Genomic DNA, 22,212 nt, shown 5'->3' with positions numbered 1-22,212 from the left:
GCATTCCTTTACAGTTTCATCTGGTGAAAGAGTTAATCTCTTCAGGAGAAGGTGTGAGGGCTGTTTTTTCAGGGAAAGCAGTTACAGGCTTATCAGGGACAGCGGGGTTACTCTCTTGAGATGGAGGCAGGATGGCCAACTCCTTGAGGCAAACTGGAGACTGGGTGGCTGATTCTTTAGGGCAAGCCATTGCAGTTTATCTGGAAAAGAAGACTCAGCAGAATCTCAGGTTTTCATTGCCCCCACTGTTATTATTATTAGCCCATATGTCCCCATTCCAATATTCAGGATCCCATTCCTTTCCTTTCCAATTAATGTCTTCACTTTAACAGCAGGCACCCTGCAAGGTTGGGAATTCCAATTATGTTATAATTTAGCCACTCATGCATTGAGACTATGGGCCAGTTTTTCAGAAATCTCAAATGTGCATCTATAAGAAATAAGAGTTTCTTTCAGGGCATACATAGAAACTTTCATATCCTTCATGTGGCACTTGAACTGGGAATTTGAAGCCTTGAGCTCATCCCTTTCTTTAACAACTATATCCAACATATTTAGAAACAACCAGCAAACATCATTATTCTTTTTAACTCTATAAAACTCTGTTAAGGTATCAAATAAACTGTCACCCAAAGTCATGCCTCTTAAAAGCATTTGAGTAGTGGTAGCAAGTATCCAGTGGTGATATTTTGTGTATCTCTATTGCATTTTCATGCCATGGACTATCAGTGCCATCTTGATCATTGGTAATACAGTCAATTAATGCCTTTTTAATCTAATAAGTTTAGAGAACTAATTCCCCAAACCCTAGATCCATCTTAGAAATCTCCTCCTTAAGATTCTGTTTCTCAAGAACCACTCTCCCTACCATGATCTCTATTAGGGTTCACCAGAGAAACAACTGACAGAATATATATGTGTGTATTTATATAAATATTAAGGGAATTAGGAATTGGATCACATGACCACAGGGATTGGCAAGTCCAAATTCCATAAGGCAGCCTGCAGGTTGGGAACTTGGATGAAGGTTTTGATCAATTCCCCAGGAGAAGCTGGCTGGTTGAAATAGAGATAGAAATTCTTCCTTCTGAATACTAAAATATCAGTTCTTCTTTTAAGGCCTTCAAGTGATTGGTTGAGACTTCTCACATTACTGAAAACAGTCTCCTTTGTTAGATTGTAAATATAGATTAGCCATAGATGCAATCAACTGATTAATGATTTAAATCCACAAAATTCCCTCACAGTAACAATCAGGCCAATGCTTGCTTGATCAAACAAGCTGGCACATGAACTTACCATCAGAAGGAGTAAACGAATACATATTTGAAAAGCTTTTAAAATAGTGCCTGAATATTTGTCAAGTAAATAAACAAGACTCTTTTATTACTTCGCACTGACTTTCAAGACTCTGTCACCAAGTGAGATCTAGGTCTCCTCAAGTCCAGCAGAATTAATCCTAGACACAATCATCTAAACATTTCAGTAATCTCTCATAAATTGCCCTGTGCTGATGAGAAGATAATGACTGTCGTTTCCCAAAGTTAAGGAGAAATAGTGTTTCTGACAGAAAATGGAAGGCACCCTTACAAAGGAGACTACCGAAGGTCTGCATTTATAGCTAGAGGTAGTGGTTCTCTTCCCAAAGAGACCAGCATCGTCCACATCACTGAGAAGGTGGTTAGAAATGCAAATGCTCTGGCATATCCCCAGATACGCCAAATTAGCCATTTGGGGGTGGGTCCTACATTCTGGGCTTTAGTCTCCCAGGTAGTTGTGGGATGACTGAACAGTTGAGAACCACAGGTTTAGGAAAACTACAAAGGAAATTTCAGTACCCTGGGACTGGAGAAAGTGTGATGCTGCTAGTACCCCTGAAGAGGGGTTGGAGGGAATGGTTTCCTGATCCTGGTGGCTAGGAGGTTGAGTGGAGATGGTCACCTGACTGGGGTTGCCATCTTTAGTGGGACATGGCCAGACTAGCAACCCTGTAGAATTGAATCCAAGGAAATAAGTGCTCCCATCCTCCTTTGATTGCTTAGACTATGCTTTGTATTGAACAAATTCAGCTGCCAGAGGGCAAAGAAACCTCTTGGGAGAATTTGCACAGTCATCCTTAGGAAGAAAGCAGAGTGCAGTAGAGTGGAAAATGATTTGGAGAGGCAAACAAAGGATATCCAGCAAAGGTCATCAACATGTCTATGTAATACACCCCCTGAAAAAAGTCTCCCCAGAGAATCAGCAAATAAAAGGGCAAATCCCATTTGCTTAGAACTCTGGAGGACAGTAGAGCATGAAAAAGGACTCCACAACTGCTAAACTGAAGGAAAAAAAAAAGATCAGGTAGGAAATTTCCATCCCAGACCCGCCCGTCTATACCCCCCCCACACTCAGTCCTCTGCAGCTTGGGAGTCATTCAGAGGCAGCAGCCCAGGTCCCTCCTGCCTCAGAGGGAGACTGTAGAGCTGCTCACAGCAGCAAGTAAGAACCCCACACATACTCAGGCACAGGGAGTCAAGTCAGCAGAGACCTGGGGTGGACCACAAGCTTCTTAGTCATGCTGCATACAGAAGGGCCCCCCGGGAAGGGAAGGAAAGGGAAGAGGAGGGGAGGGGAGGGGAGGGGAAGGGGAAAGGGAAAGGAAAGGGAAAGGAAACAGTGGAATAACTGTTGGCAAGAAGTGTGCGGGAAGGGAGACAGTGGAATAACTGTTGGCAAGAAGTGTGCTCAATCAATTCAGTTTGTGTTGTCTAGGCTGCTCAAACATAAAACAGACTTTCCTGGAGTGACCCGCCTTTCTGGATTGATCTCACCTGGCTCCCTGGGGTGGGATACCCTAACAGGGCCGAAAAGCCTCACAGAAAAAAAGGGGGGTGTTTAAAGTGAATTGCTGTAAGACATGACAGGTACCAGAACTGAAAAGTGTAAGGAGAAGTGGGCACTAAGTGAGGGAGAGGATTTAAACAAATCATAGGTGCTGGGGAGAAAATTCTGCACAAAAACAAACAGAACAGGGAAGCAACTGTGGCTCAATCACTTGGGCTCCTCTCTACCATAAGGGAGGCCCTGGGTTCGCATCCCGGGGCCTCTTTGTGAAGGCAGGCTCTCTCGCACACTGCGAGCCAACTAAGCAAGGTGATGTGACAAAAAACGGAGACAAGCAAAAACACAGAAGAGTGCGCAGCAAATGGATACAGAAGCTTTTTGCTTGTCTTCCTTTTTTTTGTTGCATCACCTTGCAGAGTCAGCAGGTGTTGGAGAGGATGTGGAGAAATAGGAATACTCATTAATTGCTGTTGGGAATGTGAAGTGGTGCAGTTGCTGTGGAAGACAGTTTGGTGGTTCCTTAGGAAGCTAAGTATAGAACTTCCATATGCCCCAGTGTGGTATTTTGAGACTGTATGTTCTTAAAACTGGGCTATTCTTGTATGTGTGAACCTATTGTGAGTGGGAGGTTTTGATTAGGTTACTTCAGTTAAGGGCCTTTTGATTAGGTTACTTCCATTAAGGCTTGGCCCAGGGTCAGTCTTAGGTCTTAATCCTCTAACTGGAGTCTTTTATAAATGGTATGAATGCTGAGAGAAATACACAGAAACAGAGAGAAACCCAGGGAAGCCAGAAACCTTGAAAGCAATGAAACCCAGAAGAGAAGGGAGAGACTAGCAGATGCTGCTGTGTGCCTTGCCATGTGACAGAGGAGTCCTGGATTGCCACCAGCCAATCTTCTGGGAGAAAGCATCAACTGATGATGTTTTGATTTGAATATTTTCATGGTCTCAGAACTGTAAGTTTGTAAGCTAATAAATCCCCATTGTAAAAGCCACCTCTTTTCCAGTATATTGCATTCTGGCAATGTGGCAGTTTGATATTATTTATGAATTCCAAAAATAGATATCAGATTGTGTTTGTAAACTGGTGTGTTCCTCTGGGCGTATTAGATTTTTATTAGATTCAGAGGTTTTACTTTTATTAAATCAAGATTAGGGCTTTTATTTGACCATGTCATTAGAGTGACTTGAGTTGAGTACCCCCCCCCACCTTGTGAGCTATATAAACGGGTGCACAATCAAAGATGGAAGTAAATACATTGAGAAGGAGAACACAGAGTTTAGTTTGGGATGCTGGAGCCCCCGGGAGAGAGCCAAGCTGTTTGCCTAATAGTTTGCAAATGAAGAGACCAGAGCCCTGAAGAGCTGAGAAAGCCTGGAAAGAAACAGGCCCAGGGGAGAGAGACAAGTCTTATGCTAGCTCACAGCTGAGATCAGAAGAAACTGGGACCACGGAGCCTTAGGGGGAAGAGGAAGGCTGAATCCTTGCAGAGACCAGCAGCCATCTTGCTTTAACACATGGCAACAGACTTTGGTGAGGGAAGTAGCTTACTTTATATGGTCTTGTGATAAATAAATACCCTTTATAAAAGCCAACAGATTTCTGGTATTTTGCATCAGCACCCCTTTGGCTGACTAATACAGGCACCTTACCAAACTAAAACACCCAGCAATCCTGCTACTAGGTATATACCTAGAATTGAAAGCAGGGTCTTGAACAGGTATTTTCACACCAATGTTCATAATAACATTATTCACAATTGACAAAAGATGGAAGCAACCCAAGCGCCCATCACAGATGAATGGATAAATAAATAAAATGTGGTATATACTTACAATGGAATAATACTCAGCTGTAAAAAATAATGAAGTTCTGGCTCATGTGACAATGCAGATGAATCTTGAAGACATGATGCTGAGTGAAATAAGAGACACAAAATGACAATTTTTTTGTGATCTCACTGATATAAAATAATTATAATAAACTCGTGTTATAATCTAGAATATAGGTTACCAGTGGACGGATTGGGGGTAGAGAATGGAGAATTAGTGCTTAATTTGTACAGGATTTCTATTTAGGTTGATGATTAAGTTTTAGAAATAGATGGTGGTGATGGTAGCACATTATTGTGAGTGCAGTAAGCAGTGCTGAATTATATATGTGAATGTGGTTAAAAGGGGATAGTTTAGGTTGTATATATGTTGCTAGAATAAAAATGGAAGTATAAAACAAGACTGTATAACACAGTAAATCCTATTGTAAATGATGCACTGTATATATATGGACTATAGTACTTGGATTTATAGTACAAGAATGTTTTTCATTAATTATAACAATTGTATGACTATAACAGAAGGCGTTAATAATAAGGTGGTATATGGGAAAAATACCCCTAATGTATGTTAATTGTTATGGACTATAGTTAATAGCACAATTTTAATATTCTTTCATTTGTAACAAAGTTATCACACTAATGCAAAGTGTCAACAATAGGGCTGTATATGGGAACGCTTTATTTTTTACGTAATTTTTCAGTGAACCTGAAGCTCATCTGATGAAAAAAAATTTAAAATTTCTCCCCCACCAAATGTATACAGTACACATATGCAGCAGGTATCCTCTGCAGTCATTCTGAAGTAAGGCAGTTAATAGGAAAGTTTCTAGGCTAAACCAGGCATCACAAATTATGGCCCACTGGCCAAATCTCACCTGCTGTCGGTTTTTTGATAAGGCCCACAAGCTAAGATATGTTTCTTTTTATATTTTTTAATGGTTGAATCAAATCAAAAGGTATGACATTCAAATTTCAGTGTTCATGAACATACTTATTGGACACAGCCATACCCATTTGTGTACATAATGTCCATGGCTGCTGTTATTCTACGAAGGCAGAGTTGCATAGTAGTCCCAGGTACCAGATGACCTGCAAGTCGAAAATATTTGCTATCTGGCCTTCTATGGAAAAGGTTTGCTGTGCTAGATCATCGCATTGAAATCATTGCCTTTTGTGGAAGTATACTTTGAATGAAGTACACTGCACAACTGTGTGTCAAAATTCTCTGCTGATGAAAAACCAGAGCACCTAAGATAAAAAAAGAAAGCCACAATGGCCAGTTCCTTGAAACCAAGAGCAATGCTTTGAGGAAGCATTTGAAAACTCCCCCAGTTTTACAATGTTGCCTATCATATCCTTAGAAAACTTGCCTTTATCTACTGTGGCCACTAGATGGTGACTCCAGCAATGGTTCAATTGTTACATCAGCATTTACTTATACAGATGTCTTTGCACATAATTTAAAAACAACACTTTATGAACAGTATGAACTTAGATATCAGCTACATCCTGTCAAACTCTGAATATCTTTGGTGCAGAAAGAGGCTGGGGTCCGAAGCTTAGGTTTTCACAAGATGAGAGCATCCCAGGATTAAGGTATGCTTGGTCTAAGGTCGTGGTCCCAAAATGTAACATGCAAAGAATTCCCTAGAATACTTGCTAAAAAGGCCCATCTCCAGGCCACACTGATAGACTGCTTTTGCTTTTTACTGACACTTCATTTGATTTCCATGCAGGTGATCTGATTTAAAGATTTTAAGACACTTATCTAGGGAGATTTCTTGCCATAAGTCCTAACTAGAAGGGTGGTCAGTTATCCAAATGAAAAGTCCCATGGAGTACAGTGAACTTGGGATCCACTTTATGGGCAGAGGTCCAAATTTGTGGTCAAGAGTGGAGGCCCAGTGGCAAAAACCCCCTCTCGATTTCAGCGCCCAGCAAGAGGTGCAGATAGGATTGGTATAGCCCCAACCAAATGGAATGGTCCTCAGGAAGGGCTCCTGTGGATTTCTGTGGGCTGGGGCATAACTTAGGGAGATGCTGGCATGGCTGATGACCTCTTTATGAAGAGAGGCAGCTAGACCCATCCTAGACCCCCTGAGGCTCTCCTATCAGACATAGTTAGGACTGGCCCAGGGGTAGCTGAGGCTAAGCTGGCAGTCAGAATGATGAAATTCCTTTAACTCTTTGGCATGAGAAAGACAAGAAAGAAACTTCCTGATAGTGTTTCTTTTGTGATCTTATGGTGGCTCTGCTCTCTTAATTAACTGATTGAAAAGAATATGTGCCTCCCTAAAAATATGTAATCTTTTGTAACAAACTGGAGAGTAAATGCTGAAATTTGTACATCTCACATTGGTCAATCTTCTAAAGTGGTTCTCTTTTCTTTTCCAAGTGTAATATTTAAAATCAGCTCCCAAAACATAGATAGACCCTTTTAAACATTTGGTCTGAAACAGTTAAAAATTATTTTTGTTTGCAGCACACTAGATTTTCTGTGTTTGAACCACTATGAAGAACCATACAGGTGCTTGTTTTAATTTGCTTGTGCATGGCTGCTCAAGCAAATACCATGAAACGGGCTAGGTAGAACAATGGGAATTTTTCTTTTTTTGCTTATGTTGTTGTTGTTGTTTTCTTTTTGTTCTCTCTTTAACAATGGATATTTATTTGCTCATGGTTTGAGGCTGGGAAAAAGTCTAAATCAAGGGTTCTTAACCTTTTTTGTTCTACGGACCCTTTTGCTAGTCATGTGAAAACCACAGACCCCTTACTAAGTCCATACTATACTGTGTATTATTAATAAATATATCACACCCACACCCAGCATGTCCCCACAATAATAATGTTTTTTTGGATTTAAATTCAAGCTCACGGATCCCTTGTTGAGAACCCCTGGTCTAAATCAAGGTATCATCAAGGTGATGCTTTCTTCCCCAAGACTTGCATTCTGGAGCTGGCTGCCAGTGTTTCTTGGTCCTTAGCTTGTCATATGGCAAGGCTCATGGTGGCATCTCTTGATCTCTCCCTTCTCTTCCAGGTTCTATTGATTTCAGCTTCTTTGCTTCCTGTGGCTTTCTATCTCTATCTGTCTGAATTTCATTCTGTTTATAAAGGACTCCAATAATAGGATTAGGACCCATTCTGATTGTCCTAGGCCATGCCTTAACTTACAATGTGTTCACACCCACAGTAATGGATTAAATTTAAGAACATGTTTTTTTGGGGGTACCACAGTGCTTAAAAATGCTTATTAAATGAAGGACTAGAAGAAAGAGTAACATTTGATTTTAAAAGGAACAAAATCCACCATTTTTCTTGTCCTCGTGCTTTCTTTTAGTGTCATTTCTTTTAACATTATAAGAAGAGAGAAGACTACTTGACTCTACCACTCACTTCTTGTTTCATAACTCCTAGGTCTTTATTTCTAGCTTTGTCCTCTCTAAATTTTCGGTTGCCTCCTGGATGTTTTCACAAACATGCCCAAAATGAAAGTCAGCAAAACTAAACTCACCATTTTCTCCCTCCAACAGTCTCATCTCTTAGGATCACCACCATTTTTCTGGTTTACCACACACACACAAATATTGCGCCATCTTTACCTCTCCCCTCTCTCTCATCCACTGCAGCGCACTCCTTATCGTGCACCAACTTGACAAAGCTAGGACAGAGTTTCCCAGCATTCCTTTTTGTATTTAGTTCTAGGTAGTGTTGGCCACCTAAGAGGTGGTAGTGGCCACACAAAGTATCTTGTGTGCAATTTGGAAAATGGAAGTGAAGCAGGGGTGGAGAGAGGTCATATCTTGTACATGCTAAAGACTGGTGCAGAGCTCCAGGTACTGGGGAAGCTGTAGCATGTTGTCCTTGATCTGCTTCCTCCTGTAGTCAGAAGGGGGCAGCATATGAACCACAGCTCCTCCAGTTCTTGCCAAATGCCCCCCTCAGCTTCCCTGAAGCCTGGGCCAAGTGCACGGACAGTTGGCTCTGTTATAAGACCACCACCTTCACAAACAGCATTGAGCTCTCCTTGTGCGCTGTCATCTCACACAGTTGCATAAAACTTAACCCCCATAAATGCATCCTTATTCTCTATCCCTTATAACAGTTCTCTGATTGAACTCTTGCTGTTGCAGATGATCTTACTACTCAGGAAGTTCTATAGGACTTTTTGATTCCTTATATCTGCTCATAATCTCAACTGCCTTTGACACTACTCCATTTCAGAATCTCCTCCCTGGGTCTGGATTTCTTTAGGAGCTTCCTTCCTGGGCCCCTGCTACCTCTGCCTCGAAGGTCAATCATCTCTCCTGACCCTGCTGGACTATTTGGGTCTGAAAAACTTCTGTGTCTCACCAGATTCATTCTAAATGTGTTTGGCTTTCCAGGCCTTTTATAATTTGCCCCTTACATATACTTTCTTACACATTTATTACTGCACATGTATGGGCCAGTTTCATTACTTCTCTGAGCCTTGGTTTCCTTAGCTATAAAATTGGGACATTAATGGTGTCCACTTCAGAGGGTGGTTGTGAGCATGAAATGAGTTCATATACGTGGCATGCTTAGAAGACTGCCTGCCTGCCTCTGAGAAAATGCTTTGTAGGAACTAGTTATTAGTATGTGTAGCAGTTTGATATTGTTTATGAATTCCAAAAATAGATACGGATTATGTTTGTAAACTGGTTTGTTCCTCTGGGTGTATTAGATTATATTGGATTCAGAGGTTTCACTTTTACTTGATTAAATAATGATTGAGACTTTGACTGGGACCCTTCAGTAGGACATTGAGTCCCTGTCCCCTTGGTGGGTGAGGACTCACAGAGAAACCACACCGCAGAGAAGGGAGTTTGGAGTTTTGATCCTGGATCCTGGGAAGTAAATACATAGAGAAGCAGATACATGAGGAAGGAAGGTTCAATTGGATACAGCAGAAGCCGCGGAAAGAGAGACAAACCGTTTGCCTAATAGTCTACAGCTGGCCTTGCTTAGAGAGCAGAGGAGCTGAGCCAAAAGAGAAAGGAGCCCCTGAAAGAGGTTCATTTGCAGATGTTGGCAGTCATCTTGCTCCAACAAGTGGCAACACACTTTGGTGAGAGAAGTAACTTATACTTTATGGCCTGGTAACTGGAAACCTCTACCCCAAATAAATACCCTTTATAAAAACCAACTGATTTCTGATATTTTGCATCAGCACCCCTTTGGCCGACTAACACAGTATTACTCCAGTCACATAGACGACTAACTCCCAAAAAGTCCAGGCTTTGCTTTTGTGCCTTGACTCATGTTGAACAACTGTATCCCCTCAAGAGATAAAATGACATGGATCAAGAAGAAGCAATTTAGATGGAGGAAGGAGCAACAGAGCATTTGTTGGGTCTGTGTCAGACATGTCAGATATATTAACCTGCCAAGTCTAGAATTCCCTCCTAGCTGGCCACACCCACACACAGCAATCTGATGGAGAATCAGTGGTGGCCTGTTCTTAGTACAGATGTGGCCACCTGGAAGGAGCTGAGGTGGTCCAAGGATGAAGGGTGGAGCCTCAATAGATTGGGAGTCCCATGAGGTACCCTGGGGTAAAGGCTTTACCCAGTAGGGTGATAGTAACCAACTAACCCACTGTGAATATCTCCCAGGGAATCTGGTGGGAGAATTCAGCAAGCACTGGCTGGTCAGGACATGTAGAAAATGGAGCAGACAGAAGCCAACAGAGGTGCCACAAGGGAAATGCCTTGGGAGTCATGGAGAGACAGAGACGCAGGACCTGAAAGCAGCCTGGGGGCATGGGCAGATGAACACTTCTATCCCAATACTGTTCATTACCTCTTACAATAAATCCTCCTTTTTGGAAGGAAGTCAGGAGGCTCTCTGTTCTTACAACTACAGAAGGCTAAATACACAGGATCATTTTCAAGAAGTTCAAGGAAGAGATGGAGAAAGACATGCACTGAGACATAACTGCCTCTCTGAGGAAGCCTGAATGAGGCCAGTGAAATCACAGCAATAGTGCCTTGTTTGGGCAAACCAGTTCCCCTTCCCTTTATGCCACCTTCGGCGGTGCTTCCTTCAGTAAATATAAAGCAGAAATGCATGCGAATCAAAGGCAGGCAGAACATGTGGACCCAGGGAATTTTTTGTTGGTTTGTTTTTTGAGGTACTGGGGCTAGGGATTGAACCTGGGACTGGGACCTCGTATGTGGAAGCCAGTGTTCGACCACTGAGCCATATTGGCTCCCCTGAGTTAGTTTTTTCATTTGTTTTCTTGTTTTTTTTGTTGTTGTTGTTGTTGTTGCTTGTTTGTTTTAGGAGGCACCAGAAACTGAACCCAGGACCTCCCATGTGGGAGACAGGTGCTCAACCACTTGAGCCACATCCACACTCCCCCAGGGAGTTTTTTTTTTTATGATGAATTGTGTTTCTTTATTATTTTTTTTTATTGACTTTGTAATAATATTACATCAAAAATATATATGTGAGGTCCCATTCAACCCCACTCCCCCACCCCCCCTCCCCCCCCAAAACACTTGTTCCCATCATCATGACACATCCATTGGATTTGGTAAGTACATCTTTGGGCACCTCTGCACCTCATAGTCAATGGTCCACATCATGGCCCATACTCTCCTCCATTCCATCCAGTGGGCCCTGTGAGGATTTACAATGTCCGGTGATTGCCTCTGAAGCACCATCCAGGGCAGCTCCATGTCCCAAAGACACCTCCACCTCTCATCTCTTCCTGCCTTTCCCCATACCCATCGTCCACCATGTCCACTTTTCTCAATCCAATACCACCTCTTCTATGTGGACATTGGATTGGTTGTGTCCATTGCACCTCTATGTCAAGAGGAGGCTCAAATTCCACATGGATGCTGGATGCAATCCTCCCATTTTCAGTTGTAATCACTCTAGGCTCCATGGTGTGGTGATTGTCCTTCTTCAACTCCATCTTAGCTGAGTGTGGTAAGTCCAGTAAATCAGATTGTAGGTGCTGGAGTCTGTTGAGGCTCAGGACCTGGCTATCACATTGTCAGTCCAGAGATTCAAATCCCCTAAATATATCTTAAATCCCAACGTTAACTGCACCTCCAGCACATTAGCATGAAAGTCTTATGAAGGGAGATCCCATCTGAGTCCAGATTCATCACACATAAACACCATTTCCAATGAGGGGCCATCTGCCCTGGTAGTTAACCCCATCGGCCATGGCCATAACTCTCATGGGTCTCTTTAGCCTTCAAAGGAACCAATATCTGGGGGTTGTATCTGCTTTATCTGTCTCTCTGACTCTGCTCAGTTGTGCATGAGGGCAATCCTTCTGCCAGCCTCCAGACTCTTTTTTAGAAACTCGTAGCCATATAAACTCATTTCTCCTTTCCATTTCCCCCTTACTTTAGGTCAAACAGCATTTTAAAGTCATGTTATTTTATGTAGACATGGATATTCTGCTGATCCGCATTGAACCTTCCATATAAGGTCCTTTTCCAGTTGCATCATCAGTTAGTATTTGATAGTGGTCCCTCGTTGCCAGGGAGGCTCGTCCCCGGGTGTCATGTCCCACGCTGGAGGGAAGGCATTGCATTTACATGCTGAGTTTGGCTTCGAGACTGGCCACATTTGAGTAACATGAAGGCTGACAGGAGGAAATTCCCAGGCACAATGTTGCTCTAGGCCTTGTTCTTGTTTTAGGTTTATCAGCTCACAAGCATAGTCATTAGCATCAGGGGCTCACTGTTGAACCCTCACTCCCTCCAGGTCCCCGCCGCTGTACCTGGGAGACTGTCGCTGCTCCCCTAGGGACCGCGACAGAGCACCACTGGCCAGGAACCCAGTACCCCCCCTGCTGTGGTTTTTAATTGTTGCCACTATGAGTATATCCAATCATTACGATGCCCCCTGGATATATGTTCTGTACAGCTCCCTGTCAGCCATATATCACCTGTCATTGGTATCCCATACCAGTATCCCTCCATTGCCATTGTTGAGACACTCTGTGGTCCAGAGCTCCCCGAAATTTGAAGCCCAATATAATGTCATGGTCCCTTACTAGGGAATGGCATATAGCGATGGGTTTAAAGGATAGATAAAGAACTTGGATAAAGTTAGATAAAGAACTTAGATAAAGAATGTTGACTTGAAAAAATTCCACATCCTATCCTTTTTTTTTTTCCCCCCCCCTAATTATTCAGCATTTCTTCACAGGAGTCCTAGACCACAGCAATGCATATATATAATATACAGCACTCCCATACATCCACCACAAAACCTTTTTCCTTCCACAGCGATACTCTTACACCCTATTCACATCATATTTACTTAAGGTGATGTACAGAGTCTGAGATATTAGCTTTCTAACAAGGTAATATCTGTGCTTACATTATGGTGCATACTTTAGGATACACAGTTCTTTACATTTTTAGTTATCCTATGTTTTACATTATGGTTTACATTATCAGTCTGTCATCTCCTATATGTTATGGTGTAATATTACATGTTTTATATCCATCCTTGTGTACTCTCAAAAAACTCCTCTCTTGCCCCCCTTTTACTTTGGTTCCACACATTTAACGTCCATTTTCCCTTCCACCTTGGTGCCCACAGTGACAGCCAACCTCCGTTTCCTGAGGAGCCACTTCCAGAAATAGATGGAATAGTGTTCAGGGCCTAACTTGCTCAACTGCCCCAATGCCCTGGGAGCCACCCTTTCTCTCGAGGGATACAGTTCCCTCTATTTGGTGGCATTAGTCCTCCCCAGGATGTGGGTCCACCCCCACTCTCACTACTTGGGATTCTACCCCATGGTGTCACACACTCTGGCAGAATGAGCATTTAGGCATTCCCCAGGAGCCTGTCCTGCATCAGACCCTCCCCTCCGAGCATTCTAAACAGGTAACCCTCTTTATTATATTTTGATATGATTTTCTCGGCATTTTACTCTCCACCACCTCCTGACCCTCTCCTGTGTTCGTATGCTCCCCCTCCCTCCCCCCACTTTTGGGCAACGTTACCCAACCATCCCTCCCCAGCCACCCTCAAACCCGTAAAGCCCCAACCAAAGGCAACCCCTTGCCCCCATTTTATCTCTTCTTTGTGTTCATACTTACCACCACCTCGTCTTAAATTCCACCCCTGCAGACATCGGCTCATATCCTTCCTCCACCCTCCGATTTCCTGTAAGCCTATCGTTCAGTCTCTTGCTATCTAGGACAGCTTGTTTATTTCATATCATTGAGGTCATGTAGTATTTGTCCTTCAATGTCTGGGTTGCTTCACTCAACATAAGGTTCTCAAGATTCATCCATGTTATCACATGTGTTTGTAGTGTGTTTGTTCTTACAGCCGAGTAGTATTCCATTGTGTGTATATACCACATTTTATTGATCCACTCATCTGTTGATGGGCATTTGGGTTGATTCCAACTTTTGGCAATAGTGAACAATGCTGCTATGAACATTGGTGTACATATATCGGTTTGTGTCCTTGTTTTCAGTTCTGCTGGGTATATACCCAGCAGTGGTATTGCTGGGTCATATGGCAAATCTATGGCTAGTTTTTTGAGAAACCGCCATACTGTCCTCCAGAATGGTTGGATCCTTCCGCATTCCCACCAGCAGTGGATGAGTGTTCCCCTTCCTTCATATCCCCAGGGAGTTTTGATTATGAGTATTCCATAGTTGATGTTGCTATTTGCAAAGTCTTTTTTTTCCCCAACCTGCTTTTAAATAACTTTATTCATTATGGCAGGATGGCAATGTGTCCAGCAAGCACATGTGCTCCCCTTCCATCATGTGGCATGGTTGCTTCAAGGCAGCTTTCCAGCCAGTCTCTCCATTTTCTAGCTGCCCTTGCTTCCAGGTATGACTATGGCTGGTTCTCATTAATGGAATGGGGATAGAATTGAGGTTGGTTGGTTCTAGGGCTGGATCGTCAGAGAGACTATGCCTTTTCTAGTCTCTTCTCCCTGGGGCAGAGGGTCTTAAGAGATGATAGGTTTCCATGGAGAAAAACTACCTGCCCAGCAACCAGAAATATCCACATTAGTCTACTATGATACTGAGAACTAAACATCTTTTTTTGTTTAACCATTGATTAAGTGGTTTATTTGTTATAGCAGCGAGCATCACCCTAACTAATACACTCAAAAGGTATTATTGGTTTTCTTTTCAATATCTTCTCATGGGAGTTGATATTCTGCTAAATGTACCTTTAAATTCCAATATGGCACAACACAGTAAACCCTAAGTTAAGCCATGTACTATAATTAATAGTACAATTATAAAATTGTGCTTTTATCAATTGTGACAAATGTTCCATACCAATGCAAGGTGTTAATGGTGGTAAAAGGGAATCCTGTATTTTACAAATGATTGTTCTATACATCCAGAACTTCTCTAATAAAAAATTTTAAAACTCAATATGATGTTAAAACAATAAAAGGAGAGCAAAACAATATGATAATATCCCAACTTTATACTATGCTTCTTCCTCCAATGCCAAAAGTGCTTATATATTCCAGATATATCAGTTTTATTAGTCATTTAATTAAAACAACTAAAGTTGTTTCTTAACTTTATTTTGCCATTAATGGAGTAACTCAAGGATTTTATATTGCATAAATAAGGAGAAGATTAAAGAGATGGAGGAGGCAATGTGTTCTTCAAAGGTCACTTTATTTTCATTCATCATTCCAACATTATGTGGTCCTACTCCAGTTTTTGGAAGAGAATGCAAAGATGTTTTAATTTCCAAATGCACAGACTTTCAGCCAAACATCTTCATTATGTCCCTCTTTGTTAAATCCTTTTGGATCAGATGTCTCTGGTGATTAGTTCTGGTACTGTCCATGTTTCAGGATCTCAAGAAGAACCTGAGGACACTTAAGAGACTTCTCAGGAGAAAAGACAACCTCACACTGTATAGAGATTTCAGAATAAAACACTCTTATCAAAAATTTGGAGATGGCAGAGATCTTTATAAGGGAATATTTTATGGTTTCAATAGATCTTCTAGCAGAGCTTCTCTACTTGGGGTGATTCAGCTCCCAGGGGACATTTGACCATGTCTGGAGACATTTTTTGGTTGTTACAGCTTGGAAGAAGTGCTACTGTCATCAGTGGATAGAGATCAGGCATACCGCTAAACATTGACAATGCACAGGTCAGCCTCCCACCAAAGAATTATCTGGTCCCAAATGTAAATCACACTGAGGTGGAGAAACTCTGACCTAGAGAAACACAAGTGAAAGTAATTCATATTTAGGTATGCCTTTGATGGCGTTTTCTTCCTTTACAATGCTGAAGGTTCAAACAATAATATTGAGAATAATAAGAATGATATTGACTTTCACTAAGATCTGAATATGTGCCAAGCATTATGATAACTAGTTTATATAATAGCAGAGAATGATTTACAAGTTCTCAAATCTAAGCTTTGTTTTTGAGGCAAAAATTACAGATGACAGTCTGGAAAATAGAAAATTAGAGAAAATTTTTGAAAAATTTAATTTGAAAGTTAATTTAAAAATCAAAGAAACACCGAATAAGCCACTAAAGCAGCAAATGTGAGTGCTACTGATTTTAGATAGGATAAAGAAAAAAACACTTTATTAAGAATAATACTATGCAAACATGAACAAGTCAAGACTGTTATATCATTTTGAAGAAGAGTTAGTCTTATGAGAAAATATGCATGATACAACGTTGAAAAAATTCAGCTACAAAACTTAAGGAAAATATTATTTCAATTCATAGCTATGCTTTTTAGATGAGTGAATACACTGACAAAAATATTGAAAAGTAAAAAAAAAAAATGCTTTCATGGAATACACCCAGAGTCCTCTGTTTTTGAGATTAGTTTCTTCTTCCCTGTTTCTTTTATTGCGTAACTTTTCTACAAAGAGCATGTAGTATGCACTACAAAGAGAGGAAGGGAGAAAATTAACGGGAGGGAAGAGAGAAACCAAATCTCCTTGGACAGAAACTCTTTTAATACCATCAGTGAACAAAGACATGCTTTACATTGAACTATTTATGAGTGTTGTTGGCCACATTCATTCATTGTATGGAATAGCTGTGGCCAGAGAAATTAGCCTCTTTTAGAATTTAAGTAAATCTGAGCAAAACATGACTAGTTTAATCAAATATACATTTGAAGTCTTCATTTCCTTGCATTGTGTTTATTTCTGTTGGGTTTGCTCTTGAAAACACATGAAAAAGGGAGACACAAACATTTCAAGATTATGATAGAAACATTTCAAATATTCATTGGTAGTTGGCAAAATAGAAAAAAATGGGAAAGAAAACTTTTACATTTTTAATATTTGTGTTTAATGCTTCCTTCACTTTGCTAATGAATCTGAAAACTGATTGTTGGGAAAAATTCCTTCCCACTTTCACCTACCACTTTTTTTTTCTGTTTGAGTGCTTTTACAACTCAGACTTCCTAGTGCTCTGGCTTCCAACCACAGTAGCCTAAAGGAAATAATATGAAGTGGTTAATTAAGGACAACAGCTCAGTAGTTGAGCTTCATAGTTGAAAATCCAGCAAGGACTATTCAGATTCAGGAATACTCTGTTTGGTAACAATTATAGATTAAAAGACCAATGACTCTGGCCCAAATATAGAAAGTCTTCCCAAAGATGAGAAATCATTACTCCCAAAATGAAGCTGACAAGGTTTTGACAACTAGCTATAAATTTCATATTGAGTTAAAAGATAGGCTATTCCACTTAAACTATGATCATAGTTGGGACAGATATATTAGGAGTCTACCAGGTACAAAAGAAACAGTTCATGTTTCCTGGGTGGAGGTGAATGCCAGATTAAAGATGTGGATGCCATGACTTAATTGAAAGGTACTCTGAAATATCAGCTGAAGGCTTACAAAGACTGGCAATTGCTTACTGGAGAGTGAGCTCCTCTACTTTACTGTTTGTTTGCTTGCTTGATTTTAATACTTTCAGTTAAAAAGAATGCTTTAGAAAACATAAATGTTACATAAAAAAATATAGGGGATTTCCATAAGCCCCATTCTGTACGCCTCCCACACTTTCCCACATTAATAACATCCTTTATTAGTGTGGTATACTTGTTAAACTTGATGAATACATATTGGAACATTGCCACTAAGTGTGGATTACAGTTTACATTCTATTCTGCACAATTTTCTAAGTTATCACAAAATATATAATGGTCTGTATCCATCATTGCAGCATCATTCAGGAGAATTCCAATGTCCCAAAAATGCCCCTATATTACACATATTTTTCCCTCTCCCTCCCCTCAGAACCTCCAGTGGCCATTGCCTCCACATCAAAGATAAAAGTCTTCCATTTCTAGAATAACAGTGTCTTTAGTAGAATACCAGTCTACTCTAGTCCATCATTCATTCCCCAATCCTGAGGATTCTAGGATGGTGATACCCACTCTACCTCTAATAGAGGGGGCTTAGATCCCATGGGGCAGGTTGATGGAACTATCTTGCTTGCAGTTGCAGACTCTCTCTGTTCCTTGGAATGGTTGTTGTCTACCTTCATCTCCTTGTTAGTTGTCCTCGGTGAGTCCAATGAACTGGAGAGTAGGTATTGCAATGCTGTTGAGATTCAGGGCCCAATTGGCACATGGAGGGCCCAAAGATTTAAGTCTCTTGGACATATACCTATAAAGTCTAGTACTAGGTTCAACTAGAAGGGACAGAAGAGCCATGTGTAGGGAAACCACAAATGAGTCCAACTCTGTCACACGGGGGAGTGTACATTATGTCCGTCATCACTGTAAGATCTGTTGTTTTGTATGTACAGTGACGTTTTCTTCTATATATTTCCCCAGTGTCTCATTTTTTTTCATTTTATCTTCAAAGAGCTTTAGGTTATAGGAAAGTCACGTACAGAGTATAGGGGATTGCCATATACCCAACATCTTCCCCCTTTTCCCCTCTCCCCTATTAATACCATTTTACATATGGATGGTACATTTGTTACAATTGATGTACAAATCTTGAAGCATTGCTGCTAACCATGATCAATGGTTTACATTTTGGGCCATACACTTTGATAAATTTTGATGAACTTTAAAACGGCCTGTATCCATTATCGCAAGATCATGTAGAACAATTCTAATGCCCTAAAAATGCTCTATGTTTTGTCTATTCTATTCTTCCCTCCTCTTCCCCTTGTGACCTATGGTCACCACTAAGTTTCACTTTTTGAAGAATAGGATTCATAGCTACTTGCAACAATATTGAGGGCTTGACATATCAGTCTGTTTTCTTTCATTAGGCACTGCCTATGTTCTCAAGAGACTCTTGCCCCTCTATCTGAGAATATAGCAGGACTCCCCAAGAAGAGAGTTCAATATTATCGTGTTTTTTGTGAGGGTCTTCATCCACTGATATAATATACTATGCTTGATAGATTTTTAAAAAAATTATATTTAAAAAGTAGAAAACCTTGGTGTCTCACATGCTCACATGTATCTTCTAATTTGTTCTTTGCTTGCTTTATGACTATAAATTTCTAGAGTTGCCCGGGTCTCTTTTTAATGCCTCTTGGGTTTTGATTTAATAGCAGTTAAACATGTGTGTTTTGTGTTAGTTCTCTAGATAATTTTAGAATCATCCTCCTGAAGTCCTGAGAGGTTTGGCCACTTGCTTCCTTAAGTGATAGTGGCACTGAATTCTTCCCTGAAGCCAGGGCCCCCTCCACTAAGGATAAGTCTCTTACTATGTCCTTCCACTCTCAGTGGTTCCCAGCTCTCAATGCACCCTCATGAGGTAGCTAAGGCCATGGTGCCCTGCACCCACAGCTTGCCTGTAGCTGAGTGCTCCCTTGAACAGAGCCCTTATTCCGAAGGAAGCTGGAAATGACAGGTCGGGAGAACTTGATATTCCAAGATCTAAGCCAGGACTACGGTAATATTCTAGTCATATAAATGACCTTAGACTTTCCCTTTCAATCATGGAATACCCATATATTAGCACTGCTTGCTATAAACACTGATGTGCTTTCACCATTTCTATTCATTTCCAAAGATTTACAAACAACTTTTTACCATTCTGCACAGATTAACCCTCAGCTTTCCATTCTCTATAATCATTCTCATTCTATTTTCTGGTGCCCTATATTTTAGTTATTAACTCCATGAGTTTCACAATAAACTTAGTTCATAATAATGCAGTCATACAGTATTTGTCCTTTTGTGTCTGGTTGCTTTACTCAACATAATGTCTTCCAGGTTGCTCCATGTCATCACATGTTTCACGACTTCATTTCTTCTTATAGCTGCATAATATTTCATCGTATGTATATACCACAATTTGTTTATCCACTTATCAGTTGATTTTTAACTTTTACTTTTAAATGGATTCACAGGAAGTTGCAAAGAACTATACAGAAGTCCCTTGTACCTTGCACCCAGTGTGGTGGACTGAGTAGTGGTCCCCCAAATCCATGTCCCCTGAACCTCAGAGGGGGACCTTATGGGAAGTAGGGTCTTTGCAGATGTGCTTAGTTAAGATGAGGTCATAGTGGATTAGTGTAGGCTCTAAATTCAGTGACTGGTGTCCTTAGAAGGAGAGGAGAGAACACAGAGAGCACAGAGGAGAAGGCCATGTAAAAGAGGCAGAGATTGGAGTGACACAGCTACAAGCACAGGAGTGCCAAGGATTGCTGGCATCTACCAGAAGCTAGGAAGAGGCAGAGCAGGATTGTTCCCTAGAGCTTTCAGAGGGAGCATGGCTCTGAGGCCTTCATTTCAGCCTTCCAGACTCCAGAAGTGTGAGAAAACAAATTTCTGTTGTTTTAAGTCCCTGGATTTGTGGTACTTTGTAACAGCAGACACAGGAAACTAATATACCCAGTTGTCCTCAATGGTAACAACTTACATAATTATGGTATGATAACATAACCCATGAATTGACATTGGTCCAATTCTCAGAGATTATTCAGATTTCACCAGTTTGTACATGCACTCGTGTGTGTGTGTGTGTAGATCTATGCCATTTTATCATGTGTAGCTTTATGTCACCACCAAGACAATCAAGATACAAGGGTCCTTGTGTATCATCACAAGGATCCTTTGTATTACTTCTTTATAGATATACCCATCTTCTACTTTTCATTCAAAAAAATATTCAAGGACTATTTATTGAGCATGTGGTATGTCCCGGGCACTGCTGTATGCCTTAGGGATATACCAGTGAACCAACAGACAAGGACCTTCACTCTTACAAGAGCACACTTTTAATTCTCTTCAAATGTGCAACATTTTAGATCCAGTGGTAAGCGTGGTACCTGGAAAATGATAGACATCTAAGGAATATGTTCTGAGTGAATGGAATTTAAAATGTATGCCTATCTACATGGAGGGAGAAGCAGCTGTAAAGAATAAGAATGGATCCAGTCCTAGTCTTGTTTATAATGAATTTCCCTGTTTCTTTTTGTTTGTTTTGCAGTAGTTTCAACTGTTTGTTTTTTTTTTCTTTATTTTTAAAGAAGCTTTAGATTACATAAATGTTACATTGAAATAGAGGGGATTCCCATATACCTCACTTCCTCCCCCATCTCCTCGTTTTTAGTTTGTGTTGCTTAGAAGAATACCTAAGACAAGCATTCAAGGACAAGACATTTATTTATAACCAGATGCACTGAAGGTGAGTGGGGGATGAGGCAGGGAAGGACAGGCCACCAATAAGGTGTGCATTGCCAAGCAAGTTCCCACCATGGACAACTGGAGCTGGGGAATTCTGGGAGTCAGAGTGCTACCCAGGCCTCAGGGTTATCCCACCTGAGGGGTAAGGGTAAGGGAGCTGGGGTATTTTCCCACCAATCCTGATGGTCATTGGTTGAGGGCTGCTGGGGAAGAAGTTATTTTAGTGACCAGAAGCCCTCAGGCACAGAAATGCAGGCCCTGGCTATTGGAAGTGGGCCCAGTATACCTTGGTGTGCACTGATGCAAGGGTATGGGGAAAGTGTCTGCTGGACTCAGTGTGAGTCCTAACAATGTTGGTGATCGATGAGGTTCAGTCCACTCAACACTTTTGGAAAATATGACCAAAGATGGTGCCAGTCTGAGCCTGGAAGGGGCAGCATAAGTAATTTGGAAGGCTGAGTGGTACAGATCAGTAGACCCTGGAGAAGGCAAGAGCACAAGACAGTGCCAGCCAGAGAGAGTCCTTTGTAAACTAATCTCAGAAGTGACGTCTCATCATCTTTGCCATATTCACTTGGTTAGAAGAAAGTCACTAGGTCTATCCCACAGTCCCTAGACTGTGGGGATTACGCAAAGGTATGGAGATCAGGAAATGGCATGCTTGGGAGCCATTTCAGCAGCAGCCTACCACATATCCCATAACCAGAAGAATCGCATGATCCAGCCCCCACCACCTCTCTAGCAACATCAACCCTTTGCTCTCTGCTCTAGCCCTGCAGGCCGACTTCTATTTTTGTCCCTTGAACACCCCAAGGTAGTTCCTGCTTCAAGGCCTTTGCTGTTGCTATTCCTTGAACCATTTCCCCTCTCATTGTGCCTCTTCACATCCTGCATCTTTGCCATCC

General features: G+C 41.2%; 1 long non-coding RNA gene across 1 annotated transcript in view; it reads left to right on the top strand.

Annotated features, from left to right (window-relative positions):
- Positions 1–6,172: 6,172 nt before the first annotated feature.
- LOC131277286 (uncharacterized) overlaps positions 6,173–22,212 on the top strand; it is a 59,341-nt gene continuing 43,301 nt past the window's right edge. The window contains exon 1 of the long non-coding RNA XR_009184467.1: positions 6,173–6,259. This is a non-coding gene — a long non-coding RNA (uncharacterized lncRNA). The remainder of the gene's footprint in view (positions 6,260–22,212) is intronic.

Source organism: Dasypus novemcinctus, chromosome X (genome assembly GCF_030445035.2).
Source record: "Dasypus novemcinctus isolate mDasNov1 chromosome X, mDasNov1.1.hap2, whole genome shotgun sequence".
Lineage (NCBI taxonomy): Eukaryota > Metazoa > Chordata > Mammalia > Cingulata > Dasypodidae > Dasypus > Dasypus novemcinctus.
This window is presented reverse-complemented; position numbering and strand designations above follow the sequence as displayed.